The following is a 25,774-nucleotide window of genomic DNA, read 5'->3' as shown; positions in this document are numbered from 1 at the left end:
GATTTGCTGCACTTTACTGTTGAGTCAGATGTTTTGTTCTTTGTGATCTGTTTTCAGCCTAAAATAACATCAACAATGGTAATGCAAAATCAAAACACTTAAAGCCCTGGAGGGAAAATCCATCAAAATAATGTCCCCACTTCCTAATTCTGAATATTGTGATTCATCCATCTTTTTATATATAGAAGAAGGAAGTGGAGAAGAGTCTGGGGGCTGGGAATCAGAGAAGTAAATAAAGACGGAAGGAAGGAAGGATGGAAGGAAAGAAGGGAGGAAGGAAGGAAGGGAGGAAGGGAGGAAAAGAAAGAAAGAAAGAAAAGATGGGTAAGGAGAGAATAATAAAAATATTGGAAGACGATTTTGGAATTGATTGCCCTCACTTAAACATCTGGGGTGCAGTTTAACACACTGAAAGAACTCCTTGTTCCTTTTAAATCAGTGGTGTGCAGATTCTTGCCACTCAGAGTGTAACTCTCTGGCCAGCAGTATCAAATAGGAACTTGTAAGAATATCAGCTTCTCATGTCTCCACCAGCTCCCTCAGGCCAGAATCAGAATCTGCGTTTTTAGGTTGATCCCCAGGTTGTCATATGTTGTTAAGAGTAAGTTCAGCTGTGCACGGCCCTGTGTCTACTGGCAGTGTGCATTTGTCCCTGAGTGACCAGGGACCACAAACAAAGAAACACAACGTGTAAAAAGCAGAAGAAAAATCTCCCAGGAAGAAAGCATAAATAAGAGGAAATATAAAATCTCCCACTTATGCTAAGTGCTTCCCACTAAACAAGACATCACTAAAGTCATTCATTAGCTCTAACTTGAGAAAAAAAACTATAAGAGGTGGACTTGCCTTTTTCTGCTTCTCAACATCAAACAAAAACTTTCTTACAACTTTGATGTTTAATAAATAGTTTTAAATGGTGTGTTTATCCTTACCAGCTCAAGTCTCAGGTAGTAATACTTTAATGTTTTGATTTTGAATGAATTTAACTGTTTCTCTAGGTTGCACTGCTTCCAACTGTCCATTTCCATGTAGATATGTGTTTTTTAGAATTTTTTATGTGTGTTTGTAATGTATATATTATGTGACCAGGATACATAAACACACGTGATACATAAACACACCATGTGAATGCTTCATCATCTTCATTGCATGCTGTGAGACTACAGCAGTTTCTGCCTTTCTGTAGAAGAGGAAGAAGGCTTATCTGTATATGCCAAAAGCACTGGAGACTTAGAGCACCTCAACAACAACAAAACCAACCAGAGTACCTGAGAGAAGAAAAATGGCATCTATTCTTCAGCCAGTAGACTGCAAAGAGGGGCAAGTTATTAAAGACGAAAGAAAACATGTTTTCAAATTTCAGTATTATATTTTAGTCATGGCAGTAGTAACTTATTTCTAGCTGATATTAACAAATGTCAAATGTGATTGTGGAGAGAAAGAAAGGCTCTTCCCAAACTATGACATTCTTGGTAGGAATTAAATTTCTATTATCCTTTTTTTTTTGTTTGGCAAATGATCCTCTGATGCGTGAACTGGAGAATACAGTACATGTTTGTATATGTAATGCTACAATGCTTATACTATCAACTTTTGTTTATAACTTGGCCCTTGGTAGTGACTGTTGAGGAAAGGAATTGCTCTAAACTTGAAAATCCTAAGACATTCTGAGGGTACAGCCAAAAAAACATACTGACTTCTAAAAAAATGTGCCGACATCTTTGCTTTGAAGGAAAGATAAACAGTGTTCTTGCAAGGTGGGAAGGGTGTCAAAGAGATTCACACTCACAGTCCCAGAGAAAAGAGACTGTTTAGATGTGGCTGCTTTGTTAACCATGAGCAAAGTGAAATGAATTGGCATGACAACCTGCAAACATACTGTAGCAAAATAATAACATAAAAAATAAAATAATTAAAAACAAAGAAAGCAGAAAACAAATGAGAATAGCCTGTCAAATACAGATTGAAAAAATACCTAAGACAAAAATGAGATAGAAATCTAAAGTCTTGCACAAGTACCCAATGCTATGCATTATTTTAAAAAATGCATTGTCTAAAGATGACCAGGAATTCCATAGATGTGAGCTCAAAGACAGAGTAATAAAACCAGAGAAAGTATTTATTTTCTTCAGAGCTGAGGAGGCAAATTGAGAACTTAAAAAAAGACCTTTATAAATCTAACAAGTAAATTAGCATCAAGAAAGAACCGTGATGAGATCACTGGCATGAAAGAAATACTTGAAATAATTGTAGTGAAAGCAGCCGGGAGACAGAAATTAGAATAATAAGCAAAAAAATGATAGACAAGAATGGGTATCTCTGAAGGGCAAAAGCCATTAAATGGAAAGGACAAATATTTAAAGACACAATGAAAGAAAAAAGTAAAATTAAAAGCGTACCTGGATCTGCAAATTAAATGGGCCCATCAAACTGACATAAAACAGGATATGTGGACATATCCTGTTATCTAGCATCAAGGAAAAAGGAAAAATTCCACTGGCATCCAGATGATAAAATCAAGTTGCGTAGATAGGGAAAAACAAACAAAACAAAACAAAACGGAACAGGCTTACCTCAGACTTCTTCACAGCAATTTTGAGTGCCAGAAGACACTGGAGGATAATAATTTTCATTGGTATCATTTACCAATGAAAATATATCTAGCAAGCTGCTGTAGGAACATATTCTCAGTGATACAGTACTTATCTATGCCTTCCTGAAAAAATGACTCAAATGTAAACTTCGTGAGATCAAGAATGAATCAAAATCAAAAACTCAAGAATAGGAATGTGTGATAAAATTCTCACAGTAACACTGACTTAATTTAACTATAGGACTAAGATTAAACACCTGGTAAAAATAGGGTTATAGAACAGAAAGCAGATATTATTATATCATTCTTATTATTTTTGGAATATTTATGTATAATTAAAATGTAGGGAAAGGTGGGAGAGGAGATGGAAGAAAGTATAAGTAATAATCGCCCATATTTTTAAATCTGAGCATCCAATTATATTGTGAGAACTTGAAATATATGATTAAAAAAATAAAAGATATATTCTGTGTGTGTGCCTATATATCTTTACATTTTTTTCTTAGCTCTGTCTGGTGAGAGGGTCTAGAAGGAAAGTATGAGTGTTCAGCACTTGGTTCCTAAATGCTGTTCTCCATTAAGATAAATCAAGGTGAGAAGACTGATTTTAGTCTGGGACAGGGAAAGTATAGCTAAGCCTGAAATATCTTGTTGCCGCAGAAATAAGAATGTGCTCAAAGAATGATAGTGGGCTTCCCTGGTGGCGCAGTGGTTGAGAACCTGCCTGCCAATGCAGGGGACACAGGTTCGAGCCCTGGTCTGGGAAGATCCCACATGCCGCGGAGCAACTAGGCTCGTGAGCCACAGCTACTGAGCCTGCGCGTCTGGAGCCTGTGCTCCGCAGCAAGAGAGGCCGCGATAGTGAGAGGCCCGCACTCGCCACAACTAGAGAAAGCCCTGGCACAGAAATGAAGACCCAACACAGCCAAAAATAAATAATAAATAAATAATTAATAAATTAAAGAAAAAAAAGAATGATAGTGACATAACAAAAGGACACAGGATCCAGACTGAAGGGGCTCTCACTGGCCAAATTTGAAATAATTTCAATATTAAAGTAGATAATAAAATAATTGGTTTTAACCAATTGAATAAATTAAAAACCCATGAGTTTCTTTTAATATAAATAAATAAATAAATAAAAATGGATGTGATGGGAAAGCTCTTTTTTATTATACAATGAAATGACAGCTAACAAATATAGAAGTAATCAATGGATGCTAAAAAATGCTGGGTGAGAATATGATAAGAAAATGGATCAAAGTTAAGTTCATCAATTTCAGGGCAATCTGATGTCACATGCCTCTTGATAAAATGCAATGAGAAAGACCCAACATCACTTTCCTGGCATTTCTGCTAAAAACGTATAACCTGAATCTAATCCTGAGGAAATGTTAGGCAAATCCAAACTGAGAGACAGTCTATAAAATAATTTGCTGTACCCTTAAAAATTTCAAGATCAATAAAGACAACGAAAGATTGAGGAAATGTTCCAGATTAAAGGAGTCTATAGAAAAAGAACACTAAATGCAATGCATGACAATGGACTGGATCCTGAAATGGAAAAATAATAGCTCTAAAGGACATTAGTGGGATAATTTACAAATTTGAATATGGACTATGGATTAGATAATAATATTTTATCAATGTTAAATTTCATAATTTTGAGGATAATACTGTAGTGATGTAACAAAATATCCTTGCTCTTAGGAAGTACACACTGTGTACTGCTAAAGGTATACATTGTCTCCAACTTACTCTCAGTGATTCACAAAAAAATTAATATGCCTATACATAGATTGATAGATGGAAATTGGTAAATCTGGGTAGAGGGTATTTGGGTTTTGTTTGTAGTATTCTTAGAATCTTTCTGTAAGTTTGCAATTATGCTGAAATAAAAAGTTACAAACATCTAATGATGATTCATCTCTATTATAGCCCTTCCACCTTTGCACAACTATTTCTGTACCACATCTCTCCGAGTAGAAACAGGCATCTCCAAAGTTTTTCACTGAATGGTGTATCCCAGTGCATGTATGTCTCGGTCATATGTTTATAAACTACACACACACACACACGCATGCGCACACACACACTACCAATACTTCTAACACTTCAGTGGAGTGCCACACGTCTCCATCCTTGTTCATCTTTTCTAACTACACTCACTCTTCTGACTATCTCATCTACTCTTATGTCTTTACATGTCATCTACTTGTCAATAACAAATGGAGTTTGAAGAATATAAACACTCTAACATTTCACCAACAAAGTCCAATGGTATCTCCTGAAATATATATTCTCTCATAGGAAAGTATTACTAACATAGATGATGACAGACTCATTGAATAATATCAAGAAAGAAATCAGCGTTGAAGTTTATTGCAAGACCCAGGGACTTGATAGTTTCCAGGATGAAAACATAAAGAATATACTGAATAAAATTTCAAAGAAAAATAAAATTATTTTCTTGATAAGCTAAAACTGCCAGTAATTATCTTACCAGTTCAATAATTGCTGGCTAAACTGGCCTTTGGGAGTGCTTTTTTCCCCTAGAACTGTGGGAAATATGCATTGACATCTCTTAATCTCAAATGCTGGGATTAATAGACCCAACAATGTGTTGATTAAAATGATGAAGGAAACACTGCAAGGGCCAATTTTTGATGAAGGAGACAGATCTATTCAAGTAAGACTTTTTATTGATTAGTGGCCATATAGTGATGAAGAAACATACAGTATTCAGATTTGAAACACACATCTTCACACAAAAGCAATCCTTAAGAGATATTCAAATCAGCAATTCTTGAACACTTGATAAAAAGAGGAATGGATTCTAGGGAAGTCAATTCACATGTGACTATTTCCTGGAAACTTCTGCCACATTGATGAGATTAGGGTCCTTGGTGTGATTCATTCGTTCATTCAAATCAGTAAACATTTATTAGGTAGTCATTTTGTTAAGCGTTTTGACTGCCAGTAAAATATTGCATTTATTTTTCTTAGCCATCTGAAAAGTTGTGTAGATAAGTCATAGAGGAGAGAGATTTTATGATGACAAAAGAAGACACATTTGTTATTATGCTTACTTGCTTGTCTCTAAAGTTAAACAAATTTGTATCTTCCAAAAATTGGGGTAAATGAAGATAATATTTTATTTTTGAAAAACAGATCTGTGGATATACATATGTATTGTATGTATTTGTGCAAATATACGTGTATGTGAACAGATGTAGATGGATGGATGGACGGATAATCTGGGTGGATGCACAACGAACTGTTGACAATGGTTAATCCTTAAGAATAGGATAGAATTGAGGTGGTAGGAACCTTAAATTTTACATTATATTCATCTTCATTGCTGTTTGTATTGTTTATAAGGAAATATGTTACTTCTGCATTGAAAAGGAATCAAAATAATACGAGGAAAAAGTCTGACTTCCTTGTATTTGGTGGCATTGAAGCTTGAGATCCAATAGCACGGGATTGATGGGCACTTTGTTTTTATTATTTTTTGAACCATGCTTATGTATCTAGGAACTTGTCAAAGACTACAGCCCAGGGAGGCGCCTCCTCTGTTCATTTTCAACACTCTGTCTTGTAAATGTGGATTCATTCTTTCCTTATGAGAAATGACAGAGTCAGGAAGCAGCTCTACACTTCTGAGGGAAATCTTTTTTCTGTATAAACTCCGGAAGCTTGATCCTCAGTGTGTTTGGGGATCCCAAAGAAGTTTAATATTTAAAAATTATTAAGCACAATGTGGTTTGGCAATATATCTGATGACTTTTCCCATAAGAAAATCCTAACAGTCCTCCTATTGTACATTGAAAAATAAAATGTCTCCCCACTGCCTATGTTTTTATTCTTGGGAATCTTAAAAAAATCAACATTGCTGTTACCATTGCAGTTGTTTTTTCAATAACTGGCTGTTTTAATTTCCTTATGATACAACAGATATCTTCCCAGTCCTCATAGATAAATAAACCTTAAACATATTTAAAACATATGGGAGATAATTACCTCAGAGAATAGTTGAACTTCACATCTGAAAGAACCTCCAAGGTACTCTAACTAAATCCTCTCATTTTGTATAGGCGAAAACTAAGCTCCAGTGAAGTGTTTTGTCCAAGGTCACACAGCTAATTGCTGACAGAACCAAGGTTGGAAACCTAATTGGTTGTGACTGATATCTCCTGTCTGTACCTGGGAATGTTAGCTTCCCACGCTATGCCCATTCTTCCTTTTGTGCAGCTTAGTAAGGAACTTTGCCATATAAGGAAGGATATCTTCATCTAAGAAAAAAATCCAAGAGTGGGGCAGGAGAGTGGATTGAGATTTGACTGAGTTTGGTGTTTATTCATATTGACTCACTGCTGGTTAATGCATTGAAAAATAAGCCTGTGCTTATTAAATAATCAAAATATCTAGGGGCACCCATCTAAACTAAGATCCTTATATTTTATAGCCAAAATGTTTATGTGAATTCATTACTTTATATGGGAGACTAGACACTATATACTTGTTGTCTTGACTCTCTTATAATTCATTGTTTCATATAATTTTTTATTAAAATAAACTATGGAACTAAAATGATTAATATATCCCAAATGGTAAAGTTGATCTGGCTGTTTTATATATATTGTACTCCTTGTCCAAGTTGTGTAAAAATCCTTCACTTTTTAAAAATCTTGCCTCGCGTTAGGAGCCAGTTACTCTAAAACCTCTGACCTCAGTTTTGATACTATCATCATCTGAAAGGCAGGTTTAATGCCAACCTCTAGGTAGGGTGGTGTATATCCAGGTTTGTCTATAAGAGTCCTGGTTTTTATCTGCTATCCCATTGTAATTAATGAGTGCCTCCTTTTATTCTCAAAGAGTCAAGTTTTGGATAGTGAAATATATGGTTATCCTACCCACAGTGGATGTAAAATATGCTAGAAAAGGAATTTTCCTACTCCAACTTTAAAGCAAATCTCAGCATTTTTTTTCCTGTTTGAGCTGTCTGCCCCTTTCTGTTTTCAATGTCTTAAGAGTTTTACCTCTTCCCTTCCTAGATTCATTGAAACTGATTTGTCTTTCAAACTCCATTCTACTCAAAACTCAATATTTGACTTGATTAAACTAGGATATCTGCCAAGTCCACTTTCATTTTCGTTTCAACTGACTATCCTGGTATAGAGTGTGAATAAATCTTTTAGGCTTAAAATGATTAGGTTATCAAGAGGAATTTGATGAAGGGTTTGTGCTTTGCAGGGAGAAAAACATATAGTTCCATAGAAACAATGCAAATACAATTGTTTGTGTGTTGGGTCTCAAATCTGAACACGCTTATACCTAGAAAAACCTTAAAAGTTCTGCCTAAGGTATCTTTTAAGATCCTGCCAAATTGTATTCCAATCTCTTCAAGCCTAATCACCCAAATTAAAAAATCTACAATCTCCTAAAAGGGGCAGAAAATTTAGTGTAAAGAATATGGGCTTTTAAGCATTTTCAGTACTCTAATGAAAAACTGATGAACTCATAAAAGTGCTAACAAAAGATCAAGATAAAAAAAAATTAATTACATGGGACTGAGTGAACTGATGAGGATGAGTATAATTTTTGTGACTTTCTGTTTGAATTAAAAAAAAAAAAAAATCCCACAAGGACTCAGAGGCAAAGAATATACAAATCAATTTTCACTGCAAAGTAAAAGAGCTGTTACAGTGGAGGATTACTGGACTGAATGTCAATATTATGACATAGTATGAGTGTGTTTCATGTTTGGTAATTGCAATCATTGTTGCTTTTGTTGTGGTCATCCATGTACAATGCTTGGTGTGAGTCTATTTATCTCTTGTAAAAATAAAATACAGTGTGTGTGTGAAAAAAAAAAAAGTACAAAGTATGCATTTAAGGCTAAAAAAAAAACTATGAAAATAAATAACACTTTCTATTTAAAAAAAAAAAAGAATATGGGCTTTGTGGCCACATGGACATGAGTTCAAATTCTGCTGTCACTCTTTCAAGCTGCGTGCCTCAGCTTCCTATTCTGTAAATGGAGAGAACTTATGAAAAATGTCTTTTATGTAATGAGGATTTACTACATTTTCATGCAATTCTAATACTGTATACATTTTTCTGTAATGATTTTATGGAAATTTTGGAAGTAAGTTTGCCTTTCCTACATCTTCCTACCTATGGAACAATTTAAACATCTTTTGAGGCCATCTCTGTCTTTCTGTCCCTACTGCCTAATTCCAGACCATCACAATGTCTTAACTGGATAAAGAAAGATCCTCTTAAGTAGTCCTTTAGATCACTTGTTCCTAAATTCTTTCTCCACTTAACATTCTAAAAACAAAATATCCCGTGTTTAAAATCCTTCAGTAGCTACCCATTGCCTTCAGGATAAAACCCCAATTCCTGACTCTGGCTTTTGCCTATATTTCTTCCTGCATATTTTATCTATTAGTCTGTCGTTCATTCTACATGCCAGCTCTGTAGAACTACTTGAAGTGGCCCAAGCATGTCCTGTCTCCTGCCTGGAATGTTAGTCCTTTTCCTTTCCTTCAGCATTCAAAATGTGCTTTGGTTTCATCTCCTCAAGGAAGCCTTCTTTGGTCACTTCCCTTCTTGATTCCATGCTACTCTAATGTGCTCTCCTATAATTTTATGCTGATTTCCCCAAGTGTGTAGACTTCTTCCACCTCCAAAAGGTAAGTCTCTCCCCATGCTGGATTTCGTATTTTTCTTTATACTCAAACATTGCACATTATATGAACTCAATAAATATGGGCTTCAATAAATTGAAGGAAGGAAACAAGGGAAGAGAGGAAGAAAGGAGGGGATGAAAGAAGAAACTTTCACCTTATATTCCTAGGGAATTTTGTCTTCTGGATAAAGAAATATTATTATCCCATGATATAGCAAGGAATAATTATACAGCTCTCATGACCGAGCACAAAGCCCTGTCTATAGAAGGCAATCAAAAACTATTTGCAGCTTTGATTTATTGACTAAATAAATGACACCTATGTATTTAGATTAATATTTAGTCAGTACCATAAGAAAAGGGCACTTTTTTCCAAAACAATTTAAAGTGATGTTATTTGCCACTGAGTGGTAACAGTGTTCAAGCAAGAAATTTCCTCTACCAGGGTGTCCTAGGGGGGCAGATGCTGTGGTGCCTGGGAAAAATCATTCTCTTGCAAGCAGAGGATCGCCCTCTCTTTGCCTGCCATCACAAAACACCTTTCTGATGTGACTGGACCCAGAGTGTGTTGAGCCAGTCACATGACCCACAGTACATCTGAGTCCCAGGACCCAGAAAGGCTGACTCACTAAAACAGGTAATTAGGAAGCAGTAGGACATAAGACAGGAGAGGAAATCTAATTTACAGCTCACTGGAGAGCTCTGAATCAGTGTGGAGGAGAACTGAGATGGGAGATGAAATTATCTGTGAGCTCACCTCTCTAAAATTATTTAGTCTTCCCCCTTTTCATTTAAAAAACATATGTTGTAAATGCAAGGATTTAGCTTCTGCTCCTGAAGAGCTGGCAGCTGAGAGCAGTTTCTTGAAACCACCTGAAAAGGATAGAATTAGGATATCTGCTATTTTAATAAGTGCAATTACTGTAGAGTTCAGGAAACAAAGGAGATATCTGGAAGCTCTTAGGACCTTCCAGCAAAAAAACCCCCATACCTAGTTAGGTGCATATATCCATGAAGGATATTCTGGCAAGTCAAGGAGATATTCTGGCCTTTGTGTTAAGAAAATTCAAGGGTTTAGAGGCCCCTTGTGTGGATACAACTACATGCCTAGAGCCCAACAGGGGCTCTTTCTTTATTTCCAGGGTGCCTAGCTGCTGAGCCACAAGGAGATTTTCAGGGTTCTGTCAGTGGTAAAGGTGGATTAATCTTTGCCCTCATGCTTATGGACTTGGGTTAGATGATTGTTGACTGAAGAGTAGTAACCCAGGCAGGAATATAAATAATACATTCAAGAAATATTTATCAAAGACCTATTTTATAGTCGATACTGTTCTGAACACTGAGAATAATGAGGTTTAAAAAGCCTAAATCTAATGTTTCTGATCTTATTTATAACTTCTGATACATTTCTGATGGTATAAAACTTATTCTAGAGGACATACAGTAAACATATTTAAACTAACTAATGAAATGAATGAATAAGTAAAAAAGAACCAAAGACAATTTTGGATAGTGGTAAGTGCTATGAAGAAAAACCAAAATAGGGAAATGAAGTAGAGAGAGTAAGTGTATGTGGTGGGGAGGATGGTGAGCCAGAGTGGTCAGGAAATTCTTTTTCTGGGGAGGAAGCATTTGAGATGAGCTTTGAGTGCTGAGAAGGGGGGTAGTTCTGTGAAGATATGAGGGAGGAACATTCTAGACAGATGGAACAGCAAGTCAGGAAAGCAGCAGGAAAGATAAACAGGGGCGAAATGATGAAGACCCTAGGAGGCTATGGTTAGGCATTTGGATTTATGAGAAGGGCAGCGGGAAACTTATAGGGATGAAACAGGGAATGATGGGAAACTCTTGGACACTATGAACCAGGGGATAATGGGAAACCATGGAAGGGATGAAGGAGAGTAATGATGGGAAACCACTGGATGATATGTAGCAGGGAATGATGGAAACCAGCAGAGGAGAGGAAGAGGGGAATAATTACTCTGGCTGCTGCTAAGAGACTGGATTGTGAGAGGAAATGGGCAACCAAGTAAGCATGTGCTGGAATTGGTTTAAGAGAGTTGATGCTTGAGATTTTTTATGGACATCAGTCCCCTGGGACTGTTAAAAACTTCCATGTATGAAAACTTCTCCCAAGCATAGAATAATCTAATAGCTGTTCATGCATTCACTTCCCTTCACTGCTATCACAAAACTGCTCTCTGGGATTCTTTAGTACAAGCCTTCTTCTTACATTACTGTAAACCTGAAAAAGAGGAGGAGATCAAGAGTTAGAGAATTCTGACTGCCTTGTCTGTGTTAATACAGTCTGCCCTGGAGTTCACCTCTGCTGTAAGTACTTCTCCCATCAGTGGAATTCAACTCCACAGATTCTGTCTTCATAACACAGTAACTTTTCCCCTCTAAACTACCTTAGTATTCTGAAATTCAGAGCATGCCCAGAGTAGGGCAACCTGGAGTATGTCCAAGGGTCCTAAATATAAAGGGACAAAATTTTTTAAATGGTTGTATATCACTGTGCTATTTTATTTTATTTTAAATATTTTATTTTATTTTACTGTATTTTATTTTTTGGCAGCGTGGGGTCTTCGTTGCTGCACTCAGGCTTTTTCTAGCTGTGGCGACTGGGGGCTACTCTTGGTTGCGGTGCACGGGCTTCTCATTGCAGTGGCTTCTCTTGTTGCGGAGCACGGGCTCTAGAGCACAGGCTCAGTAGTTGTGGCGCACGGGGTTAGTTGCTCCGTGGCATGTGGGATCTTCCCGGACCAGGGCTCGAACCCGTGTCCCCTGCATTGGCAGGCGGATTCTTAACCACTGCGCCATTGGGAAAGTCCCACTGTGCTATTTTAGATCGTGCTGAATTTCACATATTGACAGCACTTGCTTCCCTCCCAATTCGTAGAAAGGAACCATGTCATGAATTACAAAGTAAGTTTGAGGGCCAATTTCCTGTTGCTTGCACTGGTCACCAAAATTGCTGGTTCTTTCTTTGCTTAATCTATTTTGAGAGACTTTGGTTCCTGAAGTCAATACCTATAATCTATTGTCTGTGGCTCAGCCCACTTCTGTTCTAAACAACCTGCTGGTACGTGACTTCTCTCTACACCTTTTTTCCTGAGTCCGCTTAACAACCCTGAATCCATCTAAATCTCTGTGTGTCTCCTCACAGCCTACTTCTCTTTCAAAGTTTTACTCACACTTCCTTCCTGCCTCTTCTAACAGACAACAGGCAAAATGTTCAAATCAAAAAAGAAATAAAAGGAAAATATGGAAAACTTTTAGTAAACCCAAGAAATACATATCAGTGTGTCAAACTCTTGTCATATTTGACATATTAGTGTTACGTATAAATGTAGATTAGATGTTAATGTCTGTGGGATTTCCCTTTGCATAGACAACAATCAGACAATTCAGAATAAAAGAATAGGATCGTGCCATTGTGTCAAGAAGCACTGTGGTTTTACAAGATTTCTCTCTCAGCATTTACGTGTTCTGAATATCAATTGCTTATTCGTCAGGGTTGTAAAAATGATACGGTATGCATTAATTACTCAACATTTTGGAAAACATGTTTCAAAAAATCTAATCCAATTTTCATTTTAAAAAGTATACTTTTATAATTATTTGGTCACATATAATAAATAATAGTCAAGAATAAACTTGTATCTGTGGTAAAAATTTTTCTGACAAATTGAAAGTGGAGATTTTTGGTAATAGTAATGTGTTTCCGGTTCGAGAGCCATGTAACAATACCACTGATACTGGGTAGAAATACTGAACACCTGTCACAGGTCCGTCCCTTTCAGAAGTAGTTCTCTGTAAGCACTAAGGGATGTTCACATCCCCTGAAAAATGGCAACTCCCGAGTCATAAAAATACTCTGGAAAATCATCAGTGGAAAGATTATTTCCTAAGTATAAAAGAAATTAGGCATTATAGAGAGACTTTCACTCTTAAGGATTTTAAAGTGGAGGGAAATTTATTTTTCTGAGAACAGATGGTTCTCACATTGTAATTGTGTTACTCCTCCTGCCAACTCATTTGGGTATGATACAAGGATACAGAGGAAAAAGGTAAACCATTTCCCCTCAGGTACTCTAGCGTAGGAGAAAAAGCATTGAATTGGGAATTGTGAAACCTGGTAACTATTCTTAGCTGGCACGAATGAGCTATGTGAGTGACCTTGCACAAATCATGTTTTCTCTGGGCATCAGTTTCATTATTTATAAAATGAGGGCATTGGGTTAAACTATATTTAAGATCCTGTTGTGCTTTCTACTGTTCTCATTTTTAATTCTCCTTCTTTTTTTAAAAATTTTTTTTGTCTTTTTTCTAAATGCTCAAATACTACATTATTTAAGGTATATTTCCTGGCAGTGTTTTTTTTTTTTTTTTCCTTCCCTCTCTGTCTCTTTCTTCAATATATGGGATAGGAGGATACTGACTAAGTCTGAGGGGAAGGAGGAGGAATAAAATTAGCTACAGGAAGGGTTTATATCCCCCTCTACAAGAAAACTTAAATACAGCTACCACCGCTTTGAAAGGAATGGTTTATGTCCAAGCAGCATTTTCCAGACAAGCTCTGTACTTTTTTTGCCAACAGAATTAACTTTAAACTGAAGTCAGTAGACAGTTAAACAAGAGTCGGCACTGGAAACAGCTGTGAGTAGACAAGACCAGTTACTTATAAGGTACTGTTTTTTACTCACTGAAATCTCCTTCAGGGTTCGTTTGTTTCGGGCACAAGTATTCTGTGGTCATTTGACCTTTTTCTCCCACTTTGCCTCTATTCTGAGAGAAAACACACTCTAAAATATCTTAGCTCTTTAGCTCTTTAGTATTGTTTTGTAGCTGTTGGTGGTTGAAGCTGCTAAGATTTTGTTTTGTTTTGTTTTGTTTTGTTTTCAGGAACCTAATAATTGTTGTTGTTATTTTATTTTGAAGCTTAGTTTAACTTTGTCCTTTGTTTCCTCTTGTCATGGGTGGTTTTTATGTTTTATTGTTCATATAGAATAAAGCGGGATATGCTTTAATATTACAGAATGTACAGAAAGCTCTTGACCTGGGGGGAGGGGGGCAGAGATTGGTTAATGCATCATCAGCTTCAAGTATAAAACCTATATAGCCAATCAGATAAGAGGACCAGCACAGGGCAGCTCCAGGCACTTTAACTGGCTCAGTCGAGGCTCCCTGACCTCATCACAGCTTGGTGGGTCTGACCTGGAAAACACAAGTTTTTGAATTGGGGTTTTATCTTTAGTTTGCTTCTACGCTTGTTAATTTTAACCCTTCCTTCCCTTTACCCCCATTTATCTTTAAAAATTCTGGTAAGCCTGCTTTTTTTTATAATGAAGTTTATCTTGTTAAGCTCATCCACCTTAAAGGGACAACATTTCTAAGAGTGATGTTTGCCATAAGATTTTAAATCACTGAGCTATGGAGGGGCTTTCAGAGCAGAAGAAGAGGAATAGCCCACGTGGCAGTGGAGTGGACGGAAAAGACCCCATGTACCACTGTCATCTGAGATGTCACTCTTTCCCCAGAGGCCTGGTTAACTAATATATAGTATTTGCTGCTGGTCAATAAACAGATAATAGAGGCAACTTAGTTCTCTATCTGTGGACTTTCCAGAAAGAAATCTTACAAGTCTACCACTGAAAACTCCAAAAGTTTTAGAAAGAATTTAGCCATTTTTGGAGAGTCATCTTTCTGAAATCCACTATATATTTTGCTATCTCTCTGGAGGGGACTAAATTCAATTTAATGTTTTCTGAATTGCTCAGTATTCTTGTCATGAATACACATCATAGAATTATTCTATAAAGTAATAATACTTGGGGGCTCTATTCTGTGGTGTGTAAGGCTATTTCTTCTTATGTCAAAAGGTCACATAATTACTATGCTTTTAAAAATTATTATATTATTCTTATAGGACATTTTGTGTGTGTGTGTCCACCATCCATATGGAAATGGGATTTCTTTACCTACTGATGTGGACAGTTTGCATTCTCTAACAACTCTCTTCAGCCTCAACCAAACCTTTGTAATTATTATTTCATTTGTGCTGTGCACAAGGAAACCAGAAAACAAACAAATTTATAAAAAATTATGGAAGGAATGAGAGACAATAACTTTATCTGAAGACCCCAAGAGAATCTTTTATGAGGAAAGTGTAGAACCAAAGTGCATAGACACAGTGACGTCTATTTTAGGTGCTTAGGAGACTTTTGGTTTATGTCCAAGTTCTTGGTTGTGTTCTGTAGTACAAGTTGTCATGGAAGTGGCTCTGGGATAACTACCTCATTCCTGCATCAGATACAGAAAGTGCTGTTTGTTCTGCTTTTTATACAGTTACTGGAGGCATGTGTCAAGGAGTCAGTGACTAGCCAAATCCTAAGGGGTCTGTAATATTAATTAATATTAATCAAGTACTATGTATTCTATTTTAGTCCCATTCACACATATGCTATTCACATGCATGTATGGCTGGGAAATAGCATAATACTGCTTTGTAGGAAAGAGAGAAAAGGAAAAAAAAATCATTATCATCTAGTCTATGCAATTCTTCTGTGTGGTGATGATACTTTAGGGAAAAAAGAGGAATGCAAGGCTAATTGTCTCAATGATATCTTGGTTTCTTTAACTGCATCTTCTCTTGCAGCTTTTTTTAAGCTGAAAATACTGTAAAGCATTGAATTTAGTAGCTGAATATATGTTTTCTTATCTTCCAATATTTTTTATGTTGTGCATTTCAGAGCAAAATGAATCACTGGTTTCTCAATGATCTTGATAATTAATCCTATTCTACACAAGAAAAATATTAAAACTGGATATATTAGACAGATACGTGAAGCTATAAGCTGAGTCCAGGGCAATTCTACATTCCAACTTTAATTAGAATCCACTGCTAATTACTTGATCGTAGAGCTTTATATAGAATTACATTGTGAGGCCTTTTGTATTGGAGGCCCTTTTTAAACTTAAGCTATTTTTTTAAATACAGGTTTCTCCTAGTCACTGTAGAAATTGTTCTAGGTATTAAAGCATCTTGTGGTGTGTATGACAAAGTCTTTCTGTTTGAAACAATGAATTAAGGACTGCCTTTTGTCTGCAACAGTGAATTTAGGGTCTATATAAATTTAGAAACATTGTCTAAAAGATAGAGATTTTGCTTATTTCCCCCCCTACTTCTTTCAGTTAAATAGCATGAGTTATGTTAAAATAAAATGGTATTCTAATTGAAACATAACTCTTTAAATTTGAAAGTATACTATTGTTATTTTAAGTCAATGTGATAAAGGTTTCCTTTACTTAACTGAGTATTTCAGGTTAATCAGAATTTAATTTTCACATTCATACCTAATTAGGAAATTTGATATATGATGCATATTTTACATGAGAACTATATTACCACAACATCTAAACTTAAAATCCCTGAAAACTCAATGCCATTAGGAATACACACTTGGGAAGACTTCTATTTAGAAAATGCTGTTTCAAACTAGTAAAGGAAGAAAAAGCTAAAATAAATTAACACATGACAGTGTTCACTGATAATGCCTTGTAAGGATCCTTTTTAACATAACCTCATGAGGATTCTCCAGAAGTCTCAGAAGCTAGCCCCTCATGAACTAGATCAGTGAGCAAGATGTATGTGTTCCAAGGGGCTGTCAAGCTTAATGCGGTAGGTTGTGAACTGGGGAGAGAAGCTGTTGATATTTCCTAAATTGTTGAACAGAGAGATAATTGATTTGTTCTCATAAAAATCTGCATTTAGTTTATTTTCAATTACAACCTCTCAGGAAAGAAGAGATGCTCAAACTGACCGAACTACATCCTTATATATTGGCCTTTGTTTAATGTACTAAACTGGTACTTCTAGACAATTTAAAAGGTGATGTGGTCAAAGACTAAGGTTCTTTTGGTACACCTTAGTCATGCAATAAGTGTTTGCTGAATGAACATAACTTAAAACGGTATTAACAAATAAGATGATACTAAAACCATATGTTTTACTTCATATTTTATTATTGGAGTATTTGTTATTTAGTTTACTGCTGGGTCATGCTAAAACATGAAAACTTCATTAGAAAACACCATTTAACAAATTATGAAATTGCGGTTAGCACACAGTAATTTGGAACTGTACATTTCTGTGAAGAAAAAGCATCAGGTGCCTATTGTCAATAATAATTTAAAAAGCAGAGTTGGAGGACATGGAGGTGTCAGCCATTTTCCTTTACCCCTTTTTTGTTTGGTTTATTTTGCTGAAGGTACTGTGGGATTTATAATACATTTGCTACAAGCAGATGTTGCTAGCATTTGATTGTATTAATATTATATATATTTTTTTGTGGGGGAAACAGCAGGAAATTAGAAGAATAAATAAATGTGGCTGAGTCCAAGACAATTTTACAAACCAAATATTATTTTGGTGATCTTAAAATTTAAAAAAAAACTTTAAAGATTATATAAGTTAGAAAGATCTAGGCAAACACTGACATCTTTCCAAACTAACAAAAAATAATAGTAATTCTAAGGAGCAATTTTCATGTTTCTGTAGCTTCTTTCTCCAACCTGCTTGCCTTTGAATACGTTTAATATCAAGCGTGTCTTCTGTGGTCCTTCTCTGCAACATGGTGCTAGTTCAGCAGGGAAGATGGCACTTATAGGTCCTCCTTCTCTACACATGAAAACATTATAAGTAGAGTTGAATACGATGGAAATGAAAACAACCTTCCTGTAAACCTCAAATGTAAAATGCCTTTCCCAACTCACAAGGGAGTTAGCAATGATAATGATTATAAAGAGAGTGACAAAATAAATTATTGTCACCAATTCCACTCTCTAGAAGATTAATTCCTATTGTGAGACTTCTTTCTGTATTTGTGTACATAATACGGTACCAACATTTTGTTTCATCTTATTTTTACAAAATTGGCTTAGCACTGCACATTTGAATTCCACCTATTTCGTGTAACATTTTATTGGCAACTTTTTCTATATCATTCAGAACACTTTGGAAAACAGATAATTGACAAGTGTATAATATTCTATACTGTGACTATACCGTACATAATAGAATATGCCCCCCCATCTTTGGGAACCCATGTTGTTTCAATGTGTTCTTTGATAAACAAAATAAGGATAAGTATTCATTTACATATGATTTTTTGTTCATTTGATTATTTTAGAGCTGTAATGACTTAGAAATTAGCAAGTCCAAATCTCTCTTTTTACAGAGTAGGAGAACTAAGTCCAGAAATACTACTCATCTAGAATCCAGGCTTCCAGCTTTCAGTCTAATTTCTATATTCATCCAGAAGAAGTAATGACTGGGCGATAAATTTATTCAGGGGCAAGAGGTGAAAGCATAATTTCCTTCTGTCTGAGTAAGAGGTCAACCATGTACCCTATTCTCTGAAAATCCTCAGGGAACAGAAGAGTTCTCATACTAAAGAAAGAACTCAAAATTCCATGCTAGAAGTCTTTATTACACAAGGGGTGATAAACATATAATAGCTATGGGAACATTTTTAAATAGCTGTCATTTCATTAATGAGTATTTGCTAAAGAATTTCCTGGGCCACTGGTGTTTATGGAACTTTTAAACAAAATATTTATGAAGATGAAACCAGGCCTTGCTTCATAAATTATATCCTTTTACCTGCACCTTTGCTTTTCCTCAGGGCACAACCAATGTTCAAGCCTCTGCTACACTAAACAAATACACACTCAACTTTCTCAACCAAGCTTTCTCTTCTTGGTGCCAAGAAAAATTTGCATTTTCTGCCTCTGCTTCCTCGCCTCCCTCTGACTCTATAACTCTTTGCAGTTTGGCACTTATTTCCATCACAATACTGAAAATATCTCTCAGAGGTTGCTAATGATGGTGGAATTAATGGTTAAATCCAACACCTTCTTATCCTTGTGCCCACCTCTGCTTTTTCTACCATTTATACTATTTACTGTCTTCCTCTTCTTTTTTTTTGTTTTTTTATAAACCACTTTATTGAGATAATATATCACACAATTCTCCCATTTAAAGTACACAATTCAATGGTTTTTAGTATATTCACAGACTTGTGCAATTTCTGTCGTGAGATGTTAGGGATCTTGTACTGGCCTGTAATTCCATCTCTTTTTTCTTCACTCTCTTCAGAGGGCTCCTGTCTTTTTCCCACCTCCTTGTGTGTTTCTTTTATTTCCCCCCATTATACTTTCTTCCTCAGAAGATTGCATCCAGTCTCACGGCTTCAACTTAAAGCCCAATCTAGAGATCTGGTCAGCAAGACCTCTTCTAATCCATACTTTATACAAGTTATAATAAAGGTCCCCTTCCTCCGGACGCACAATGCTTTGACTTGGCAGGGAACTGGGCTGTATCTCAGCCCCAACTTGACTGTACAAGCTTCCTTACGTAGTTGCCCTGCTCTTCAGAGCCTCCTATACAATGCTGTCTCAGGTATTCCAGTGCTTCAAACTCCTTATCTTACCCCAGCTCAAACCAGCCCTTCATCTTTATCTCCTTCCTCACTTCCTATACAGTCAGGTGATGGTGATTATAGAATTAAAAAATATGTGTTCCCAGCATTTTTTTCTCTTCGTTCTCATGGCCACCATCTTGCTCCGAATTTAATTATCTCCCTAATCCTGTACCACTCCAATCCATCTTCCACACTGCTGGCAATTTAAAAGAGATATATATGTATATTCTCCCTCAATTTTTCAGTGAGCTCTTAGTAGAGGGTTAACAGCAAGGGCTATGGAGTTGAATTTCAGGACCTGAGGCCCAGCCCTGGCACAATTTACAGGTATCATCCTGTGCAAGTTATTTAATATTTCTAAGCTTTCGTTTTCTCACATAAAATAAGGACTCCAAAAATGGCTAACGTGCATATGTTCTACCTAGTGCTCTGTACACTTCCCGTGCATTCTTCCTTCCTTCAATACTCAAAAGAGCAAATTTTATTATATTGACACTAAACATTCTTAAAAAGTGAAATCCAACTAATCTTAAAGAAACTGGTTTATTCTTCATGAGTTCAATTTGGTTTTTTGAAGAAACCCACACTAAAGTTAAACCCAGATAATACCAATGATCTTAGCCCTATTGATGGTGATGGTGAAACAAAGGTAAGTGGGTGTTGCATTTCATTTTGAGACAAAGGCATCTCCTGTCCCAGTATTTTCTTTTAAGAAAGGAGAGCAAGAAAAGTTAAACGAAGTGTTTTTTTTTTCTTTTTTAATAACTACAAACTACATGATGCAAATGAACACTTTTCTTTTATATTTCTATGTGGTTTTCTTTATTTATTCTTTACGACTCAACCTTATAGTCACAAAGCAAACAAGTGGAGTAGCCAGAAGTCTATCCTAGGTTTTTTGATAATAGGCTCCCTGCCTCATTTGCATACTGCTTCTCTTTCTTTGAAGTTAAGAATCCACGCAGTGACATGGTCAAATTTAAGCAGAAATACTCCAAAGTAATGATTAAGGGTTTTCAGATGTATGCCGTGAATATTATTTCACTATAGTTTTAACATCAAGCAATGGGTTAATTTAGTTTTTCCAAATTGATACATGCCTGTCACTTTGGATAGATAAACTGACCATTTGCCCTTGTGTCCAATATGGGTTTTTTAAAAGCTGTGCTAGTGTCTCCTTTAGTGCTTTCCCCCAGAGACTGCTAAGTTATTTCTGTCAGAGGACTTAGACTCTTTCTTAGCATCAAAGGGTTCTGTGGCTTATTTCATGTCCTTAATCAGCTCATTAATTACTTATAAATGGAAGTTGCCTAAATCATATAATAGGGAAGTTGGATGGGATCTTGAAGATCTTGTCATTGAGCACCCCCATATGTCAAATGACCAAAACAGTCCAAAATAGGCTGTGTGACTTATCCATGATCCTAAAGCAAATCTAGAGCATGTTTCCTCGATAAGAACATCTACCTTACAGTTATGTGGCAACTTCTTGGAATATTAATTGCATTGAACAGTCTCAACATCACAGAGAATAAGCCTGAGTCTTCTCTCCTCTCCTCCCTCTATCTTTCTGTATCAGCAGGAATCGTTCACTCTAGTATGTATATCAGAGATCCATTCACAGGAACTGCTTTTTGGTAGAGAAAGCCTTCCAAACACTTGACTTTAAACTTCTTTAACTCCTGAAATGGGAATTAGGGACATACATACCAACTAGAATAATGAAATATTTATGAATTATCTCCAAAGTGCAACTCCCAATGCTCCACAGTGCTCTCTGCAGTAAAGCTCTGTGTCAGAGATATACTTGTACGTTTCAAAAAAAAAAATGTATGAACATTATGTTATGGCAGTTTTATTATATGAGAACCCGTATTGCTTATGAACACTCACAGAGATTGGGGGAAATGGCTCGGGATAACTAACTTGATAAGAGTGGATGTTTCCCTCGCTCCTGTCAGGTTTGTCCCCATCTCTGCCATAATCTCACATGAACACCTGGAGTCAACATCTCTGCAGCCTCCCCTTTGTGTTATTTGCCACACATAGGTGGTCTTTCAGCCTAGATCATAGTTCCTCGGTCTTGTCTTTCTAGAAATCACTACCTCGTCTGAGATGCTCTCCCTGATTCTATCCGTACCCTTTAATCCCACAGCACTCTGCTATGGCTTCCATCACTTTGCACTTTAACTTCTTACTTACTGGTCTACTTCCCTAGCTCCGCTACACTCCGAGCTCCTGGAGGCCAGGGGCTTTGTCTTACAGGTTTTCTGACCAGTGTGCAGCACAGTGCCTGACAGGCAGATGCCAAATTTAGGGGCCCGGTATTACTCTAGTCTTGTTGTTACAAAGGTACATAAATCATGTGCAAGGTTTTCCCATATAATGATATGTTAAAGGATGGGCCAACCTGTCTCACTAGACATCTGGTTAGTCAGCTGGAAAGTAAAAAGACACAGGCAAGAGAACATGAGCTTGCTTCTTTTTCCCTCTGGGTAAAATATTCCAGGTTTTTGCTCTCTATATATTTTATTTCATATTTACTCAGATTTCATGATAAAGCAGATGAGCTTTTTTTTTTTTTTTTGCCACCTTCACTCATTTTGCCATTCAGGTTAGGGTTAGGGTTAGTTTTATTAAAATTTGTTTATTTTAGCTTCTTCACTATTTGTGAGAGTTTCGGCAATCCCTTTATATGATGGAAGCTTAGACTCAGTGCTGACATTCAAGAAGTATTTTGAGATATTCATTCATGGTCTATCCCCTTATATTCACTCAAATTCCACTTGTTTTTATTACAAATATTGCCTCAGGAAAGGGATAATTCAGAAAGAAACGTTTTGGATATTTTTGTTTGCAACAGCTTTTGAGTTTCAAAAAGCTAACTCCTTAAATCCTCAGGATCCAAAGTTTAAATTATAACAACAACAACAAAATAAAACAGATCCTTTATCCCATCCCCAAGATCAGATAATGACTCTCATGGTAGTGGGACCAAAGGGAAACCTCAGAGGGAAGCAAAGGGACATTAGATGCTTGGAGGATGGTGGGTTCCAAGTAAGGGCTCCATGTTCTGCCACCCTCTCTCCCACTCCCTGAGCCGGATACATGGGAGACAGACCTGAAAACCTGGATCAGACTGGGGGAACGTAAGAGCAGAGGAATCTGTGAATCACTTCCTGTATGCAGTGCGTGGAGGTTATAAAACGAATCATTTTTTACTGCTGCTCTGTGTGGTGCCAGGCCATTAGACATGAGTATCTAGGCAGACATATCCAAAACAGCCTCCCAGCTTATCCCCGTGCCCTCAATGCAGCCAAGAGGGGAAGAGAAGCAGCAACATGAGAGTCAAACCTGCAGAAGCCAGGAGCCAGGACAAAGAGGACTTAGTCCCTGGGCCTGTGGACTGAAGTCCAGGAACAGACAAGGAAGGTGGAAATCAGCATCTCAGAGGTGCCCTTGTGTGCAGAGGATGACGACCATGGACCACTTTGCCACTCTCCCCCGTCCCAGACATGGAACCCTAGATGTTCGCAACATCAGATGGCTCCCAAGAACGTGAGGGCCCTGGATTAACCAAGATTAAGCTTCAGTCACTTGATAGTATAAAAGAATAAGAAGTTACACTTTATACACCTGACTTTGTAAACCAACATCCATTACTTCCTTCTACAGAGATCATTTTTTTTAAACTTAAACCAATTATTTTTTGTCTGTGTTGCTATAGGAAATGCTAGTGTGGAAATAATGGTTTGTAATCTTATTAAACTATCCTTGTTTTTCTTTGAAGTGGGAGACATATCAAGGCCAGAAAGACAAAGTGTAGGATTTGACCTGTGTCGATCTTGAGCGTAGAAGTGAGAGGATTAGGGAATGAAAAGAATAATCTTATAGGAGAATCTCTGCATGAGACAGCTTAATAGAGCTTCATAATTTAGTCTCCATTTCATCCAAATTCTGATCTCTAAGGACCAGAAACATCTGTTATCTTTCTATTCCTCACTGATGTTCTCTTAAGTGACACGGAGCAAATGCTGAAATTTTGGTAATTTGCTCAGGATTGTTGCCTGTCTAAAAGTGCCTTATAAACTGAGCCCATACTGGTAAATGAGTGATCCTTACCCAAGTTCTTAAAGCACAGCTAAGCTGCCCAAAAAAGTAATATCTGCTCCAAGTCTAAGGGATCCATACAGAAAGGAAAAAAAAATCACTTACTGACTTTCTGAGGAGTTTACAGTTTACTCAAAGAATAAATACTGAGTTTGCACTTGCAAGAACTTCCCCTATGAAGATCTAAGTCCTGAGGAGTTCTTAACTTAATGATGGGAGAATTTTCCAACTCACAGCCTGTTTAGGTTTTCACTGGTCCTCTGGGACATCTACGGAATTTCTTGGCCAAAACTTGGTAACCGCCTATGTATGGCCCAGTTTCCTACTGCTTAGTGTGTAGACAGAGAGGGGGTAATATGCAGAAGTAGACTTGTGTGCATGGCTGGGACCAGAGATTGTCACTCCACGTAAGTGCAGATGCAGGCTCTGAACAAAAATCTTTTCTGCAAGGCCAGACATGGCATCTGCCAGGTTTAACAACACTGGGGTATAATTTGGGGAAGCAGTCAGCATCACGGATACAAGGATGTGGCAAATGAGGTCCAGTCCATCAGAGAGAGCAAGATAGCAGGCAGTCAAAGAACAGGTATACTAAATAGGTCAAGCAGGCTTTTGTTTTCAGGGAAATCAGTCAGCAGATTGGCTGCAGTTCATGGATAGGACTCTTCTTAAGAGTGAAATGGAAAGCAAGATGCAGGCTCATTGAGCACCTGAGTACTAGACACTAGATAGGAATTAACACACCAAAAAAAGCAAGAACTCAGGTTACAATAGGAGATCCCAAATCTGTGGGGCAGGGCTGAGCTATCAGTGAGTCAAATGGTAGTAGAGAGAAGTAAATTACAGGTATTGGTAATCCCAGAAAACCAGATACTCTGCAGGGCTATGCCTATTCCGGACTTCTGATATTCAGGACAGACTACCAGAAGGTCTTAGGGGATGGGGACATTAGTGCCAGCCATTTCAACTGTTGCTGGAGATTACGATAGCCCCCTTCCTGAAATGCAATGTTAAGGAGTCTTCAAAATCCCCTTGAGAAGTCCTATTAAAGTGTCATCCGTATGATGCTTTCTCTTCCAAGACTACTAGATTCTTATATCCCCTTGCTTTAAGATCTACGTAAGGGTGCTTCCTTGTCTGAGTTTCTGGCCTGTCTTCCGATGCCCTGATTTTAAATATTCCTTTCTCTTGTCTGCTTTCAATAACTCCGAGTGTTAGATTTTTGTAGCAGGTGCAAAAATAACCTGAAGAACTTAAAAAGCAGATTTCTGGTCCTGTGCCCAGATTGTCTGCTTCAGTTACTCTGGTATAGGGCCCTGAAATATGTATTTTAACAAAAACCCCAGGTTTTAACCCCAGGTGATAATGATGCGGGTGGTCCATGGACCACACTTTGAAAAGCACTGCTTTAAGTTACCGAAATACCTTGGGAATTTTGACGTATCATTAGCTATATTACAGATCTCAGACTGCCTGTTGCTCCCCATGTAGCAGCACAAATCATTCCTTATCACACCATATATCTTGATTTTGGGTGATGAAGATGGTCCCCATAACAGTATCCTGGGCCAAAACATTGAGAGTTTTAGGATATAATTCAGAATTCAAGGTAGATTGCGTTTTGGCTGTCTTTAATTTTATTGTTATCTATAATTTAAAGGGCAATTTATTTTTACTGAAATTTAGATCTATTCTGGGATATGAAAATGGTTTCAATTTATACTTGAAATATAAGATTATATCTTTTACTCTTCCCAGAGTGAGATATCTCTCTTTCTAGTTTATTAGAGAACTGTTCTTTCAACTGCAAGCATAAAGACAGCTGCAGACTCTTGGTATAAATTAAAAAGGAGTATTTGGGATATTTTCAGTGTCTCTTTCAGAATT

General features: G+C 36.9%; 1 protein-coding gene and 1 long non-coding RNA gene across 5 annotated transcripts in view; one reads left to right on the top strand and one right to left on the bottom strand.

Moving 5' to 3' along the window:
* Positions 1-2,435, bottom strand: part of LOC132365843 (uncharacterized) — a 62,645-nt gene extending 60,210 nt beyond the window's left edge. For both annotated transcript variants that reach the window (XR_009503263.1, XR_009503264.1), the window contains exon 1: positions 2,400-2,435. This is a non-coding gene — a long non-coding RNA (uncharacterized LOC132365843). The remainder of the gene's footprint in view (positions 1-2,399) is intronic.
* The window catches only part of ARHGAP24 (Rho GTPase activating protein 24), a 528,172-nt gene that overhangs the window by 292,950 nt on the left and 209,448 nt on the right, over positions 1-25,774 (top strand). The window contains exon 1 of one of the 3 annotated variants that reach the window (XM_059922693.1): positions 13,731-13,981. The exons of the other annotated variants lie outside the window; for them this stretch is intronic. The gene's annotated coding sequence lies outside the window, so the exon portion shown is untranslated. Of the gene's footprint in view, positions 1-13,730; positions 13,982-25,774 lie in introns of those variants that run through there. 3 annotated transcript variants of the gene reach the window in all.

This window comes from Balaenoptera ricei, chromosome 5, assembly GCF_028023285.1.
Source record: "Balaenoptera ricei isolate mBalRic1 chromosome 5, mBalRic1.hap2, whole genome shotgun sequence".
Lineage (NCBI taxonomy): Eukaryota > Metazoa > Chordata > Mammalia > Artiodactyla > Balaenopteridae > Balaenoptera > Balaenoptera ricei.
The sequence above is the reverse complement of the archived record's forward strand: the minus strand, read 5'-3'. Positions and strand labels throughout refer to the sequence as shown.